Source organism: Pinus tabuliformis, chromosome 2_1 (genome assembly GCF_031772625.1).
Source record: "Pinus tabuliformis cultivar Carrire ecotype Pingquan chromosome 2_1, CPIR1, whole genome shotgun sequence".
In the NCBI taxonomy this organism is placed as follows: Eukaryota; Viridiplantae; Streptophyta; class Pinopsida; order Pinales; family Pinaceae; genus Pinus; species Pinus tabuliformis.
In genome coordinates, this window is record NC_142299.1 from 324,744,516 (window position 1) to 324,758,615 (window position 14,100).

Sequence of the window (14,100 nt, forward strand, 5' to 3'; positions counted from 1 at the left end):
TTGTTTTTCTCTTGTGCCTCTGCTCCATCACCCACCGTTTGCTCTCGATGCAGGGTCATGGCCCGTACCACCACGTTCTTCATTACCCAGTACTGTTGTATGGTTTTCCTGAATAGGGAATGCCTTCCACAAGAATTCCATGGATCAGGCACCATGCTTTCCCACTCCTCCATGGGGATGTCCCGTGTTTGATACTGTCATTCAGTTGGTGGGCTCCAGTATTGTAGCAATAATGCTACAACTCCTGGGACTCCCTTATTTAATCTTATCAACCCGGTAGTTCGTAACAAACTTGGAAGCGACGGTGTTGTATGCACAAGTACTAGCTCTTGCCACAGCTGTCACTTGGTCAGCTGGCACAAGTCCGCTAGGAGCTTTAGCCAACTTCTATGAGCTCTAGAAGAAGCTTTTTAATTGATGGAGGAAAGCTAACTCGAAGGAAGCTAATCTAATTGCAAAAAGGAAGCTGAAAGTAAAAAAGAAACGCAAACCCTAGCAAACCCTAATTCTACCAGCTAGTCCTACTGACGCAAAGGAGAGCATGCAAACTACTGAAAGAGATGCCATTACTTCTATGAAGGTAAAATACATGTGTCTAGACTACCTCTATCTGAAGAAAATGTCTTTTTGTATTTCTGATTAAGTTGTTGGGATTATCATGCATGTGCTTTTAACTATTTTTTACTGTGCAGAGGTGGATCAAGGAGGAAAAAGGCTTGGAAAAGGTTGGGAAGGTTCAGAGGGGGTCTAAGGAGTCCCTAACACCCTTCCGGAGAGTTTCACAAAGTTTGGATATCAAGAAACCTCATTTGTGAGCTTCTACAGGAAGTCTGCAGGGGTTCTACAGGATGTTTCAGAATTTCTACAGGATGTTCAGCAATTCCTACAGGATGTTCTACGATTGGATTTTGGATGATGGGTGAGTGGAAAGGGATGCATGGATGGATAGGGAGGTAGGATAGGGGTTTGTAATGACTTAGTGACAGAGAGATGAGGTGATGAGAGGGTGTGGAAAGCTAGCTTGTCTTAAAGAGGGCAGAGGAAATGGAAGGCCAAGAAGGTAGGGTGACGTGGGCAAAAGAGTAGTTGTGAGACGAGGGATCTAATTTGGAGATGAGCAGTTGGCCTGGACGAAGCTTAGATGGACGAGAGAGTGATGGAGATGCACTGCACAGTGTAAACTTAACCAAATCAACCATGTCCTGCACATAATCAAAATATTAACTGATCTATCCTAACTGTTAATGAAACCAATGAACAACACGTTATTTCTAAAGGGAACCATGTACAGTACTGAAGCAAAGAAACATTCCAAGAGGTCTGAACGCATGAATAACTCTTACAAATGAAAACATTGCACCAAAGATTGCATGAGTAAGCAAACTAGTGTTTTTGTTGGGTAGCACTGTCTGCAATTCCAGCCCCTAGAAAGAGGTGAAAATGAGAGTGCAGGCAACCCTTTTCTGGAACTCTTATCAATTCTTATCTCATTACTCTATTCTAGACATCTGAAGCAACTCTATCTTTCAACAATGACCTACTTAACCACACAATGAAATCTAACTCAACAAACTGCGTTTCAAATGCATGTAAAGAAAATCATAATGCTGAAAGGAAAGATATCAATACAAAGAAGGAGGCCCTAGGCTCTCAGGTTGGGCCCAACCCCGAGAGCTATGGCTCCTCTAGAAACTCAGAGCTGAGATCAAATCTGACTGCTTCTCATTAAAAAATAATAATCATAAGTCAAGAGGTATGCCAATGATGGCTACAAAAGAGCAAAAACAGAGCTGGCAGCTCGTAGTGCAAAATGTGCAACAGTTTTTCCAAAAAAGTCCTTTTCGAAGGCTGAAGCCTTATCATTTATACATCACGAGGCCCCAAGCTGGCCTCCTAAATCTATGGGACTTGGCTGACCAAACTGGGAGTGAACAGCTGCTTCCACAAAATCTGTTTGGTTGCCTTCTAGATCCGGTTTTGGTGGCTTTTGGAGCTCGGAGTTGGGGGTGAAGATCCCGAGGAAGGCTATTTAATGCCATGGACAACCCCCCTATGAATCCTCAACCCCATCTTGGCTGTCTCCTAGCCCTTGTCTGCTCGGTTTTGCTCCAACATGTGTCAAAAAACCTGAAATGAGCACGTGTTAGCCACCTAGGAATAGTGACTACCCTTATTCGTACAAATGACATAAACATACTAAAAAATGATGCATAAGTTATGAAAAATGAAGGATTGAGCAAGGGTAGTTAGGCCCAATGAGCCCAAAATGTTACCAAATTTGGGGCTCATCATCACACCCCAGCTAAAATGATTGCTCATCCGTGAGCAACTAATCCAGCTCCTCGTCCTTCATTGCTTTCACCGCCACTCTCACATCCCAGGCTTCTGAAGTAGTATCCTCCTCACTGGCATGGAACCTAGCCTTCCTTTCCACCTCTTCCCACTGCTTATGCTCTTCTTTTTCTGTGCTGCCTTCCATCAATCCTAAAAGCAAAGGTGGGCTTAGCTTGAGGCCAATCTAGCTGGCTTGGAGGTTTTGTATGGACTTCTTGTAGAGGGGCACCCGTACTAGAGCTTCCCTCATTCAAGTTGGAGTGTGATATTCCCTGATTTTGAGGCTGTGGGACAATGTGTTCCATCGGCGGGTGCAAGCATGAACGCAATTGTCCCCTAATAGTCGCTCCATATCCTCGAAATGTGCTATAGCCTGAGCCTATTGATCCATGTATTTCAATAAATCTTGAGAGTCAGTTGCTAAGTTTTGGTGGGCCGATATCAATACAGTGGGGTCCCCTGGCTCTGCTCTAATCAGTAGGGGCTCATGTAACTCTCGGTTCATGACCTCTTTGACCTCTGCTGCTCTCTTTTCTTCATGGTTCAACCATGAGGCAAATGCCATCAACTGCATATCTCCTACGACTGTGTTGGGATCCCATGAAGTCACATTAGGAAGGGCCAAATTATGGAGATAGAACTCCGATAGCTTGGCCTTGTCCTCTGATGAACTGCTATTGCATAACTCTGTGAACTGCTGGGGGTCTTGGATTTGGGAGATACCCCTCTGTGCCAATGCATTAATTTGGAATTGCAGCCACTGCTCCCGTAGGTATAGGCCATAAGATTTGGCCAGTTGTCTACATTGTATAGCATCCATGGCCCAACTAGCCATGCAGGCCAGTTGTGCCTCTTTTTGTTGTAACTGTTGTTTGAGAGCTTGTATCTCGATTTGTGCTTGCAATTCCCTTTCCTGTAGATGCGGGGTTAGCTCCCCAAGACCAACTTGCAGTCCTTCTTTGCCTTGAGGTTCTGCTGTAGTGTCCCCTGATGTTGTGCCCCTTTCTTTCCTCTGTTCTTGTAGCTGCAGTTTGAGTTTCTCATTCTCTTCCTGTAGGAATACCTGCTGGCAGTTTCCCACGTGTTTGGCCATAGCTAATTCTCTTCGTTCCTCCTTGAGTTGTTCCTCCAAGGGGCCTATATCTGCCACTCCTTTAGATTTAGCTATCTTCATCCACGTGTGGGTTCTCACTCTTTCTTCCTCCAACACAAAGAAAAGCGGCACTGTGAATTTCTGTGGAATAATTTTTCCCGCCTCCAAAAAGTTATAATACGAGCTCAAGCTTGGCTGGGGACTAGGTTCCGGAATATGCTCTGCCTCTTCTTCCCTCGGTGGCTCTACTCCGTCTTCCCTAGGTGGTGATGTGGCTGCCTCTCCCTCCATTCTTTCGGTCTCCTTGAGCCTGGCCAATGTTTCCTGTAGAACGGCCTCAGCATCCTGTAGAGGGGTTTTTGAAGTCAACCTTTCCATCCTCTCCTTCCAGGCAGTCGCCTTCGGGCTCCCCCGCTCATAAGTGACTGATATTTTTGAGGGGGACCTCTCCCTTGGTGAGGTAGGGGTGTCTTCTATGGTAATTGGGCTGCTGGATGGAGGTTGGGGCCTGCCTGTTTTGATTCTCACACTTCTCCTGGCTTTGAAGTACAGAGGGATCTCCCTCTTTCGTTTTTCCTTCGGCTTGGGAGGGGTACTAAGGGTGGCCAGCACAGCTGCTGCCTCCCTTGCAAGGATTTCGGCTGTCTTCCCCTTCTGTTTTCCTTTCTCAGGACTTCCTGTAGAAAGCCCTGTAGCGGCTGATTTCTGGCTTCCTGTAGAAGTCGTTCTTTATTTTCCTATAGAAACAGGTGGCACCGTTTTAGCCTATTTGGCTGAGGGTGCTTTGTCTTTTGACTTTGCTGAGGCTGCCTTAGAGGTGCCTTCACTGACGTGGACTTGTTCAGTCCTTTCCACCCTGCTCTGTAACCTTTTCTCCCTGGGTGTTAATGTGGGTTTGTCATCCTCTGTTTTGGCAACCTGGTGTTTCTCTTGTTTCCCCTTTTGTTCTTTCTTTGGTGCTTTGGCCATGGTTTCTTGGCCTTTTCCTTTCTTCTCTGTCTGAATTGGTTCCTTCTCCTCACTGCTGGAGGAGGTGAGCTCCTCAGTCAAAATTTTGATGTCACCATCCTTAGTCAAATTTCGAAAGGCTTCCCACGAGAGAGGGACGGTGTATGTGTGGAGTGCATCCTCCACGAGGAGCTTAATGAGCCCATGATGGGCTACCTGGTCTGGCGTTCCCTCTCGTAATTTGGTGGCACATTCAGTCATGGACTGCAGGAGGAAGTAAGGAATACTTAACTTGTTTTCTGAGGGTAGGTCCATTTGGTGCCTAAGTTCTGTGAGCAGCCGGAAATGGTACCCATATACGATGCTGAATCGTCCTTCGCACGTGATATATTTCATAATTTGGAGGCTGACCTCACTCCAGAGCGGCTGTAGGCTAGCTCTTCGAACTCCGTTCTTATCCTCTGAGAATTGCTCCTCCGGCAGAAAGAACTCCTTCTTAGCCTTCTGGCCTAGTTTTCTCTCCTCCTTATCCCACGGTACCCCCATCGGGAGATCAGTGACTCTGCTGATGAACTGTGGGGTGAGTTTGAGATTCAAACCTCTGAAATTGACAACGGCCAGCATTTTTTGATTTTGGCTTCAAAGCTCGCAGGAATTCCTCTGCCACCTCGTCATCGTAACCTTGAAGATTGTCTCAGAACGACATCCATTGTGCACGAGAAAACAGGTCTACCACCTCAGGGTTTTCCCGTAGCTTCTTTCAGTCTGTCGGTTCTTTCCTAATGAACCCACCCGGCATGCTGAAAGCTTGTTGTGTTAACCGGAGCTGGCTGGCGCGTATCAGAAGATGGACCTTTGGGATTTCCTTAGACAGAGCGCAGAATTACGCCTCTGTCAAGCACACAGTTTGTGAATTCATGGCTATCTACAGGTGAGCCTTGACAGTGGCTCAATTATGAACCAAATCCTGTAGAAAACCTCGCATATCCACTACGACGACAATTCTCATGCAGAAGTAAAACGACGCTTGCAAATTCATGCGCAGACTGCAATTCTACTTTTTTGTTTAGGACGTCGACTTCGCCACCCTTCGAACCAATTGCATGGGAGGACTAGGTTCAGGCTTACCTCATTCCAACTTGCCACCTTTGACGTGAATAGATTGATTTCCTCCGTAGCGGTGAGCTTCCTGTAGCGCAGCTTCCTGTAGAAGTCGCGCACGGGTTCTGGAGAGCGCGTCAGTGGTTCTAGGCCTTCTGTGCAGCCACCAGGCGTTTGAACAAGCCGAGGACTCGGAGTAACAGTCTTCAGGGAATTTCGGACGCTTACTCGACTGCAAAGCGGTTGATGATAAATGAGTGGAGTGCCATACGCGATCTAACAGGTGGATTTGAATCCCTGCGGAACTCGTGGCGCGGGGGTGAGCTGTCTCTGCCGAAACGTTGGACGACGTCACCTGTTATCATTCCACTGTAAGTCTGCCTGACCGCCAAATCATTCCCTGCATATCTACCGCCGCCATTTCTGTTAGATCGCCGCTTCTCCCCGACTGGACGCTTCCCACGTGTCCATTTCCTGTCTTGTTTGACACAACCAACACTTTCCGAATCGAACGAGACCATCGGACTGGTCGTGGTGGCCAGTTGAATGGCTACCCGACTGGCTCAACCCATTCATTTCCATACTCGCACACATTCTAGAGCATTGTTCATGTAATTTGACGAAAAAGGGTGAGGCACTTACCTGTGTGGCCGCGACGTTGTTTTCAGGCTTCAGGACGAGGGTGACGGATCCGCTTGCTGCTACTTCATGCACAGGCACGGGAGTTCCTTCTTGCTACTGCTGGTTACGAGACCGGTTACCTGGCTGCGGATGGTGCATGTGCCCGCTCTATGCGTTGCAGGTGCCTTCACGGTGTATGCTCTAGCCGGATCAACTGCTACAGGATTCCTGTAGGATATCCTGTAGCTGTTTCTCCTCCTCGGGTGCATGCCGAAACGGTGGAATCACGGTCACGGTCGCAGGGTCCTCGGATGGCTTTGATAAGTAGCGCATGGGGCCTCTGCATACTTTATTCCATTTGAGAATTGTTTCTTCTGAGAATCCAACGTTCTGATTTGACTGTGCAGGTATTTCCATTGCATGGCAACAGGGGTGGTAGAAGGAGGCGACAGCAGTGGGTGATGGAGAAAAACATTGGTTTGCATGCCTCCGTATTGGACTTCGGGCTTCAAATTCTTCCACACAGTCGGTCCTGGGCCGTCCAAAGATTCTACAGGAAGTTTCCTGTAGAAATACAGAACTTCCTGTAGAAAGTCCTGTAGCTTCCTGTAGAAGGCTAAACTGTGATCAAATCGTGCCCAGACTTGGGAAGGGATGAGTGTTTCTGGAGGGAGTGCTGGTGAGGTCACCTGGTAGCATAGTAGGAACCCTTGTCCTTGAGTAGAGAGACCTCCTTTTCTGCATGGAATGCCTGCAACCTGCATGAATTGTCAAATCTTGAGCCTGTTTTCCTGTTTCTGCTTCCTTCTTTTCTGTCTTCTTTTTCTTTGCTTGTTTTTTTCTTTCTTCTTTTTTTTTTTTTTTGAGAGACAGTAGGGGCGCCTCAGTGAGGTTTTCACCCCTACCATCTGCCTTGAGCGCCTCAGAGAGGTTTTCACCCAAGGGTCTTTTTATTCAAAAATTTTCAGAAAGACAGCAGGGGTGCCTCAATGAGGTTTTCACCCCTACCATCTGCCTTGGGAGCCTCAGAAAGGTTTTCACCCAAGGATCTTTATTATATATATATATATATATATATATATATATATATATATATATATATATATATATTTGATGCTCAGGGTATGCCCAAAACAGAGGCAGAACCCTTCTCTATGACCAGCACTGATTTTTCCACAGTTTGGATGAATTCTTGCCTTGAAAGAGGTTTTCTGTAGATCTTTAGTCAATGCCCATTGACGAGCATGGGGATGGCTTCCTCATCAATGGTCCGAATAAGAACAGACCCATTGTCATTACACTTTTCCACTGCATATGGTCTCAGCCATCTTGTTCTCAGCTTCCCCTTGAATCTCCCGGCTGGAATTGCTTGTCATTGAGGTGTTGGTCATGCCATACCTTCCTATGAAGTTGAACCACTTCTGAGTGGATAAGGGCCTGCATTCGGTGTTCATCCAGCCCATTCAGCTGCAATAACCTTTCTTGTTGGGCATGGCTGAGATCTAGGTCCAGCTGAGCTGCCATCCTCAAGGTGTTGTACTCGAACTCAATTGACAGCAAAGCTCTCTTCCCATAGACCAACTCATAAGGTGTGAAGCCGGTTGTGGTCTTCCAAGTGGTGTTGTAAGCCCAAGTGGCTTCAACCAGGCGATCTACCCAATCTTTTCTACTGCTGCTCACCACCTTAGTCAAGATCCCTTCCAATGCTCTATTGGTGACTTCCACCTGCCCATTTGCTTGAGGATGATAGGGGGTGGAAGTCCTATGCTTGATTTTGTGATGAGCGAGTAGGTCTTCAATTAAGTTGGAGGTGAACTGGCTTCCTTGATCGGTGACTAGCTCTCTTGGGTAGCCAAATTTGTAGAAGATGTTTTCTCTTAAGAACTCAGCCACCTTTTCTTTTGTCGCTTCTTTGATTGCCTTGGTTTCTGCCCAATTTGTCAGGTAGCCTGTGCACACAATGATGTAAGAACTTTGCCTCGAAGGAGGATTGATTGGACCCACAAAATCCATGCCCCACTTCTCAAATGGCTCAAGAGTCACTTGAGGTTGGAGAGGCATTTCGTCCCTTGGAGTCGGTTTCCCCATCCTTTAGCATCGGTCACATTGGCTGATATACCTTCTGACATCTTGATGAAGCGTGGGCCAATAGTAGCCTGCCTGTAGGATTTTGAAGGCAGTTCTTTTGGCTGCAAAATGTCCTCCACAAGGCCCGTCATGACAGGTTAGGAGGATATCAAAGACTTCCTCCTCCCTTACACAACGCCTTAAGATCTGATCGGGGCCAAGCTTGAACAGGTTGCCCCCGATCCAAGTGAATGAGGCACTCTTCCTTACGATTCTGCTCTTCTCTCTTGAGGATAGGTGCGGAGGGAACTGTGCTGAGACAAGGTAGTTTGCTATATCAGCAAACCATGGAGAGAGTACTGAGATAGAAAACAGATGTTCATCTGGCATCTGGTCATCCACTGTTCCATCCTCACCTGCAGGTAAATCCAATCTAGACAAGAAGTCAGCAACAACATTTTCTTTACCTGGTTTGTCAACGATAGTCAAATCAAACTGCTGCAACAAAAGTAACCATCTAATAATACGAGCATTCACATCTGGTTTATTCATTAAATATCTAATTGCAGCATGATCAGTATGTACAAATGTTTGATAGCCAGTGATATAATGTCGGAACTTGTTCAGCGCATGGACCACGGCCAAGAATTCTTTCTCAGTTACAGTATAATTCAGCTATGCCTTGGATAAGTTTTTGCTGACAAAGTATATGGTGTATGGAATTTTTTGTTCAACTTGTCCTAAGGCTGCCCCTATGGCTTTGTTCGAGGCATCAGTGTGGATGTGGAAAGATAGGGCCCAATTTGGACCTCTCAAGATTGGGGCAGACACCAACTTATCCTTTAATTCATTCAGAGCCTTCTGACAATCGTCAGTCCATTTAAACTAAGCATCTTTTGCCAAGAGGCCAAACAATGGCGAAGCTATCTTGCTAAAGTCTTTAATGAATCTTCTATAATATCCTGCCAAGCCTAAGAAACTTCGAACATCTCTTACCTTCTGAGGAGGTGGAACCTTTTTTATGAGAGCAATTTTGTTAGGATCCACCTGTAACCCTTGGCGAGAAATGGTATGTCCTAGCACGGTCCCTTCAGTCATCAAGAATTCACACTTTTCAGGACTAAGGGATAGGTTCATCTCAATGCACTTGGTTAGGACTTTTCCCAGATTGGACAATGCTTCCTGGAAGTTGGACCCATAAGGAGTGAAGTCATCCATATAGATTTCCACCGAATCATGGACCAGCTCAGAAAAGATGCTCAAGATGGCTCTCTGTGTTAGGATATTCCAACACATAGGATATAGTTAAGTTCAACTTGGTCTAGTATAGAGTTAGGTATAGAGTTAGGTAAAGTGTCTTTCTTTACCGTTGTACATTTTGTAACTTACAATCCGACGGTCACGATATGTAGTGATCCGACGGTTCACTCTCACCTCGGTATTACCGACACTTGATCCGTGGCTTGACACCCGATTGGTCCATGAGTTCTATTTAAAGCGCATGGAGGGTCATTGTTCGGGTAATCCGTGCATGAGAGAAGCTTATGTAAATTTTCATTCTTTGATTAATAAATTGCCTGTAGTAGCCACGTTGGCGCAGGCCGTGGACTGTTTCCCTCTTTGAGGGTTTTAACCACGTCAAAAATACTGGTGTATTGATCTGTGATCTGGTTGTGAGCGGTGTCCTTTTGGTGTTCTTTCTGAGGAACTTACCCTGTAAATTCCTACATGGTATCAGAGCTATTTGAGGGTCGCGTCCGTTGGTGATCCAAATCTGAAGCCGGTAGAACTGCATGCGGCTGTCGTTTCCTAGATCTGCTGTTTCTGACTGCTTTCGGGCCGAGAGGACTGCTCTGTTGCGTTCGGAGCATCTGTTCCAGTGAGGAACCCCTTTCGTTTCACGCGAAAAGGTTTCCGGTAGCCCTAGCTGCATCATTTTTCAGATTGGGAGGTATACAGTGTTTTTGCAGTTTACTGTTATTTTCTCTCTGCTTATTTCAGTTTCGGTTTATTTAGCCCTTTTTTTAACCGGATCTATACCTTTCATTTCTGCGTATGCTCTTTGCCCTGCGACTCTGTGCGATCTGGGCAAATCAGAAACAGAAAGGAAGGATTTTTCTCATGCGTATGCTCTTTTCCCTGCACCTTAGTGTGATCTCGGAAAATCAGAAACATTGAGAAAAATATTTAGTTTTTTGGCTAAAGCTAACTTTGAGATTTTTTTTTTTTAAATATCTAGTTTTTTGGCTAAAGCTAACTTCGAGCCGCAAGGTTCGTTTTTCTTTGCATATTCGTGTTGGGTTTTGTGTTTTGTGTTTTGTAGGGAAAAAGAGTTTTCTCAAGGCAAGCACGCAAACCAAGCCCCCCCCCCCCCTCTCTCTCTCTCTCTCTCTCTCTCTCTCTCAAATTTTTTGTATAGATCAATTGGTTCAAATCTATTTTAAGAGAGTAGAGGTCTTGGGTTCAAGTCTCCATTTTGTGGGGGCGGATTTTTTCATTCCCGCACATTCGCGCACTTTGCCGGCAACTTCAACAAATTTTTTTTTCAAAAAGCCATAACTTCTTCATCCGGAAGCCTTTTTCAGAGCCGTTTTTTTTAAAACCGCCTATTTTTTCGAGATCTATCCATTGGAACACTTACTTTCAGCATCTTCAGCTTCATTTTTTTTTAAAAATGGAAAGTCCATGCCAAGTCATTCTTGACAGCACTAACTACTTCCAATGGGTAGCCTACATGGAAGATTTACTTAGAAGTAAAGGTCTCTACAGAATAGCCACAGACCAAGAGAAGAAACCAAAAGATGAAGACAAGGCTGCAAAATGGGAAAATAGACAAGATCAAGCACGTGGTTTGATAGGGATGTCTATTTCTCCAGATCTTAGATTCCATATTGCAGAACTTGAAACTCCTCATGAAGCATTAGAACAAATCACTAAAGTTTTTGGGATTAAAAATGAAATTAGAGCCCATCAACTTGAAAATGAGTTGCTTACATTGGATCCTAATAATTTTTCTTGCATTGAAGATTTCTTGTCCAAATTCAAGACCCTTAGATATCTCTTAGAAGGTGTTAAGGTTAAGAAATAAGATGATAACCTTATTTATTCCATCCTTACTAAGTTGGGACCAGCCTACTCTGTATTTGTTTCCATCTTCCATTCTACAAGGGAAGCTTTCATTTGTCAAGGAAAAGACTACAAGGCCCCTTCCTTTGACTCTTTTTGTGATTCTTTAATAAGAGAACAAGAAAAACTCTTACACCTTGGTCTTCTTAATCTTGGAAACTCTTCCAAGAAAGCGTTAGCCGCCCAGCAGCAACCAAATTCAAAGAATCCTAAGAAGTCATATCCTAAAAAGAATGGTCCTAAACCAAACAAGGGTCCTAAGCAAACTCAGCCTCAAAATGAAAGATCATTTCAACAAAATGATAAGACCAATAAAAACAAATGGAAGAAGACTGATAGACATTGTAACTTTTGTAATCGAGATGGCCACTTAGAATCTAAATGCTTTAAGAAGATGGAAGCCTTGGAAGCCGCAATGAAGAAACATAACATCCATGTGGAGCATACTTCAACTTCAACTTCCGGAATGGCACTTTCTGCATGTCGTTGTCAATCATCTCAGTCTGGTTATGCATTAAATGTATCTTCTTCTTCTCCTTCTCATGAGTGGCTCATTGATTCTGGAGCCTTTTATCACATGGCCAAAAACCAAGCCATGTTTTCTTCTTTAAATGATTGTAACACCAAAAATATATATGTTGGTGATGATAGATCTCTTAATGTTGTAGGGACTGGAACTGTTCATCTAGACAATGGTCAGTTTAATGATGTATTATGTGTTCCAACCTTATCCTGCAACCTTCTATCTGTATATCAGATAACTCATTCAGGTGAAGGCAAAATTGTTGAATTTTCACCTCATGATGTTGTAATCAAGGATCTAAGAGATCCTAAACAGATTCTAGCTACTGGTATTGCTGATGATTCCACAAGGTTGTATAAGTTTCACAACTTTGGGTCATCAAATCTTCCCTCAGTATTTGTTGCTCATAATGATGAAGTGAGCAAACTTTGGCATGAGCGATTTGGTCACTTAAACTATCGCTCCCTTCAGCATCTATGTAAAGAAAATATGGTGACAGGTCTTCCTATGGTATCTTGCAAAGATGGTGTTTGTTCCGGATGTGTACTCGGAAAACATCATCGGGACAGTTTTGACAAACGTGCCTCTTGGCACGCCTCAGCCCCTTTACAGCTTGTGCACAGTGATTTATGTGGTCCACTTCCTGTTGCTTCATTCTCTGGCTGCAAGTATTTCTTAACTTTCATTGATGATTTCTCCAGACACACTTGGGTATACTTCTTAAAACTCAAGAGCGAAGTATTTAACACTTTTTTGGCCTTCAAAGCCTTTGTTGAAAAACAATCTGGACATCAAATTCTTAAGCTAAGAACTGATAATGGTGGAGAATATGTTAAAAACACATTCATCAACTTTTGCACCGAAAATGGAATTCAAATGCAACATACTGTTCCATACACTCCACAACAAAATGGTGTAGCTGAAAGGAAAAATCGCACCTTAAAGGAAATGGCTAATTGTATGCTGCAATCTAAAGGACTCAGTCTTAGTTTTTGGGCCGAAGCAATTAATTGTGCAAATTATATAATCAATCGCACTCCTACTAAGGTTCTAAAGAATATCACTCCAGAAGAAGCTTGGAGTTCCATTAAACCAGATGTAAGTCACTTTCGTGTTTTTGGAAGTGAAGCATGGGCCCATATTCCAGATGAAAAGCATAAAGCTTTAGAACCTAAGAGTGAGAAATGTACTTTTGTTGGATATTCTGAAGATGTAAAAGGTTATAGACTTATTCCATTTAAGTCCAAAAATGTTATCATTAGAAGAGATGTAAAATTTGATGAAAATAAATCGGCCTGCGAGCCTAGTCTGGCGGATGTGCCACCTCTTCCTATCTCTTCTACTTTTGAAAACATTTCTTCTTCAGATGATGAAAGTGAGGATGATAATCCTCCCCCACCTTCTCAGGATCCTCAACTTCCAAGATGGGTCTGTGCTACTCGGGATGCAGCAGGTGATCTTGCCGGTGATCCTACAGATCAGCGACGTACACGTTCTCAGTTTGAAAGAGCCTCTTCTTTACTGGCTCAAGCTCCAGTAAATCATGATCCTGACACTTTTGCAGAAGCTTCAGGCCATCCACATTGGGAAGCAGCTATGAATGAAGAATATCATTCATTGTTGACAAATGATACATGGGATCTTGTTCCTCTACCAAAGGGACGCAAACTTGTTAGATGTAAATGGGTTTACAGAACCAAGTATGGACCAGATGGGAAAGTTGATAAACATAAAGCTCGTCTTGTTGCTAAGGGTTTTTCACAGGTTGAAGGCATTGACTACACTGAAACCTTCTCCCCTGTTGCCAAAATGAACTCTATCCGCCTTGTTCTTTCCCTTGCTGCCTCTTTAAAATGGGAAGTCCATCAGATGGATGTTAAATCTGCCTTCTTGCATGGGGACTTGCAGGAAGAAATCTATATGGAACAACCCATTGGCTTCATACAAACAGACTCCAGCCTTGTTTGTCGACTTAAGAAATCCCTTTATGGTCTCAAGCAAGCTCCTCGGGCTTGGTATGCCAAAATGGATAGCTTTCTTTTAGAATCTGGCTTTTCTAGGTGTCATTCTGACAATACTGTCTACACCAAGAAAGTGGGCAACTCTCTTATCATCCTTGTTCTTTATGTTGATGATCTTATCCTTACTGGTAGTGATCCCAACCTTATAAACCATGTGAAGTCTAGCCTCAAAAGGAAATTTGAAATGACAGACTTAGGACACTTACACTATTTTCTCGGTCTTCAAGTCTTGCAATCCAAGGAGGGTATTTCCTTTCCCAGTCCAA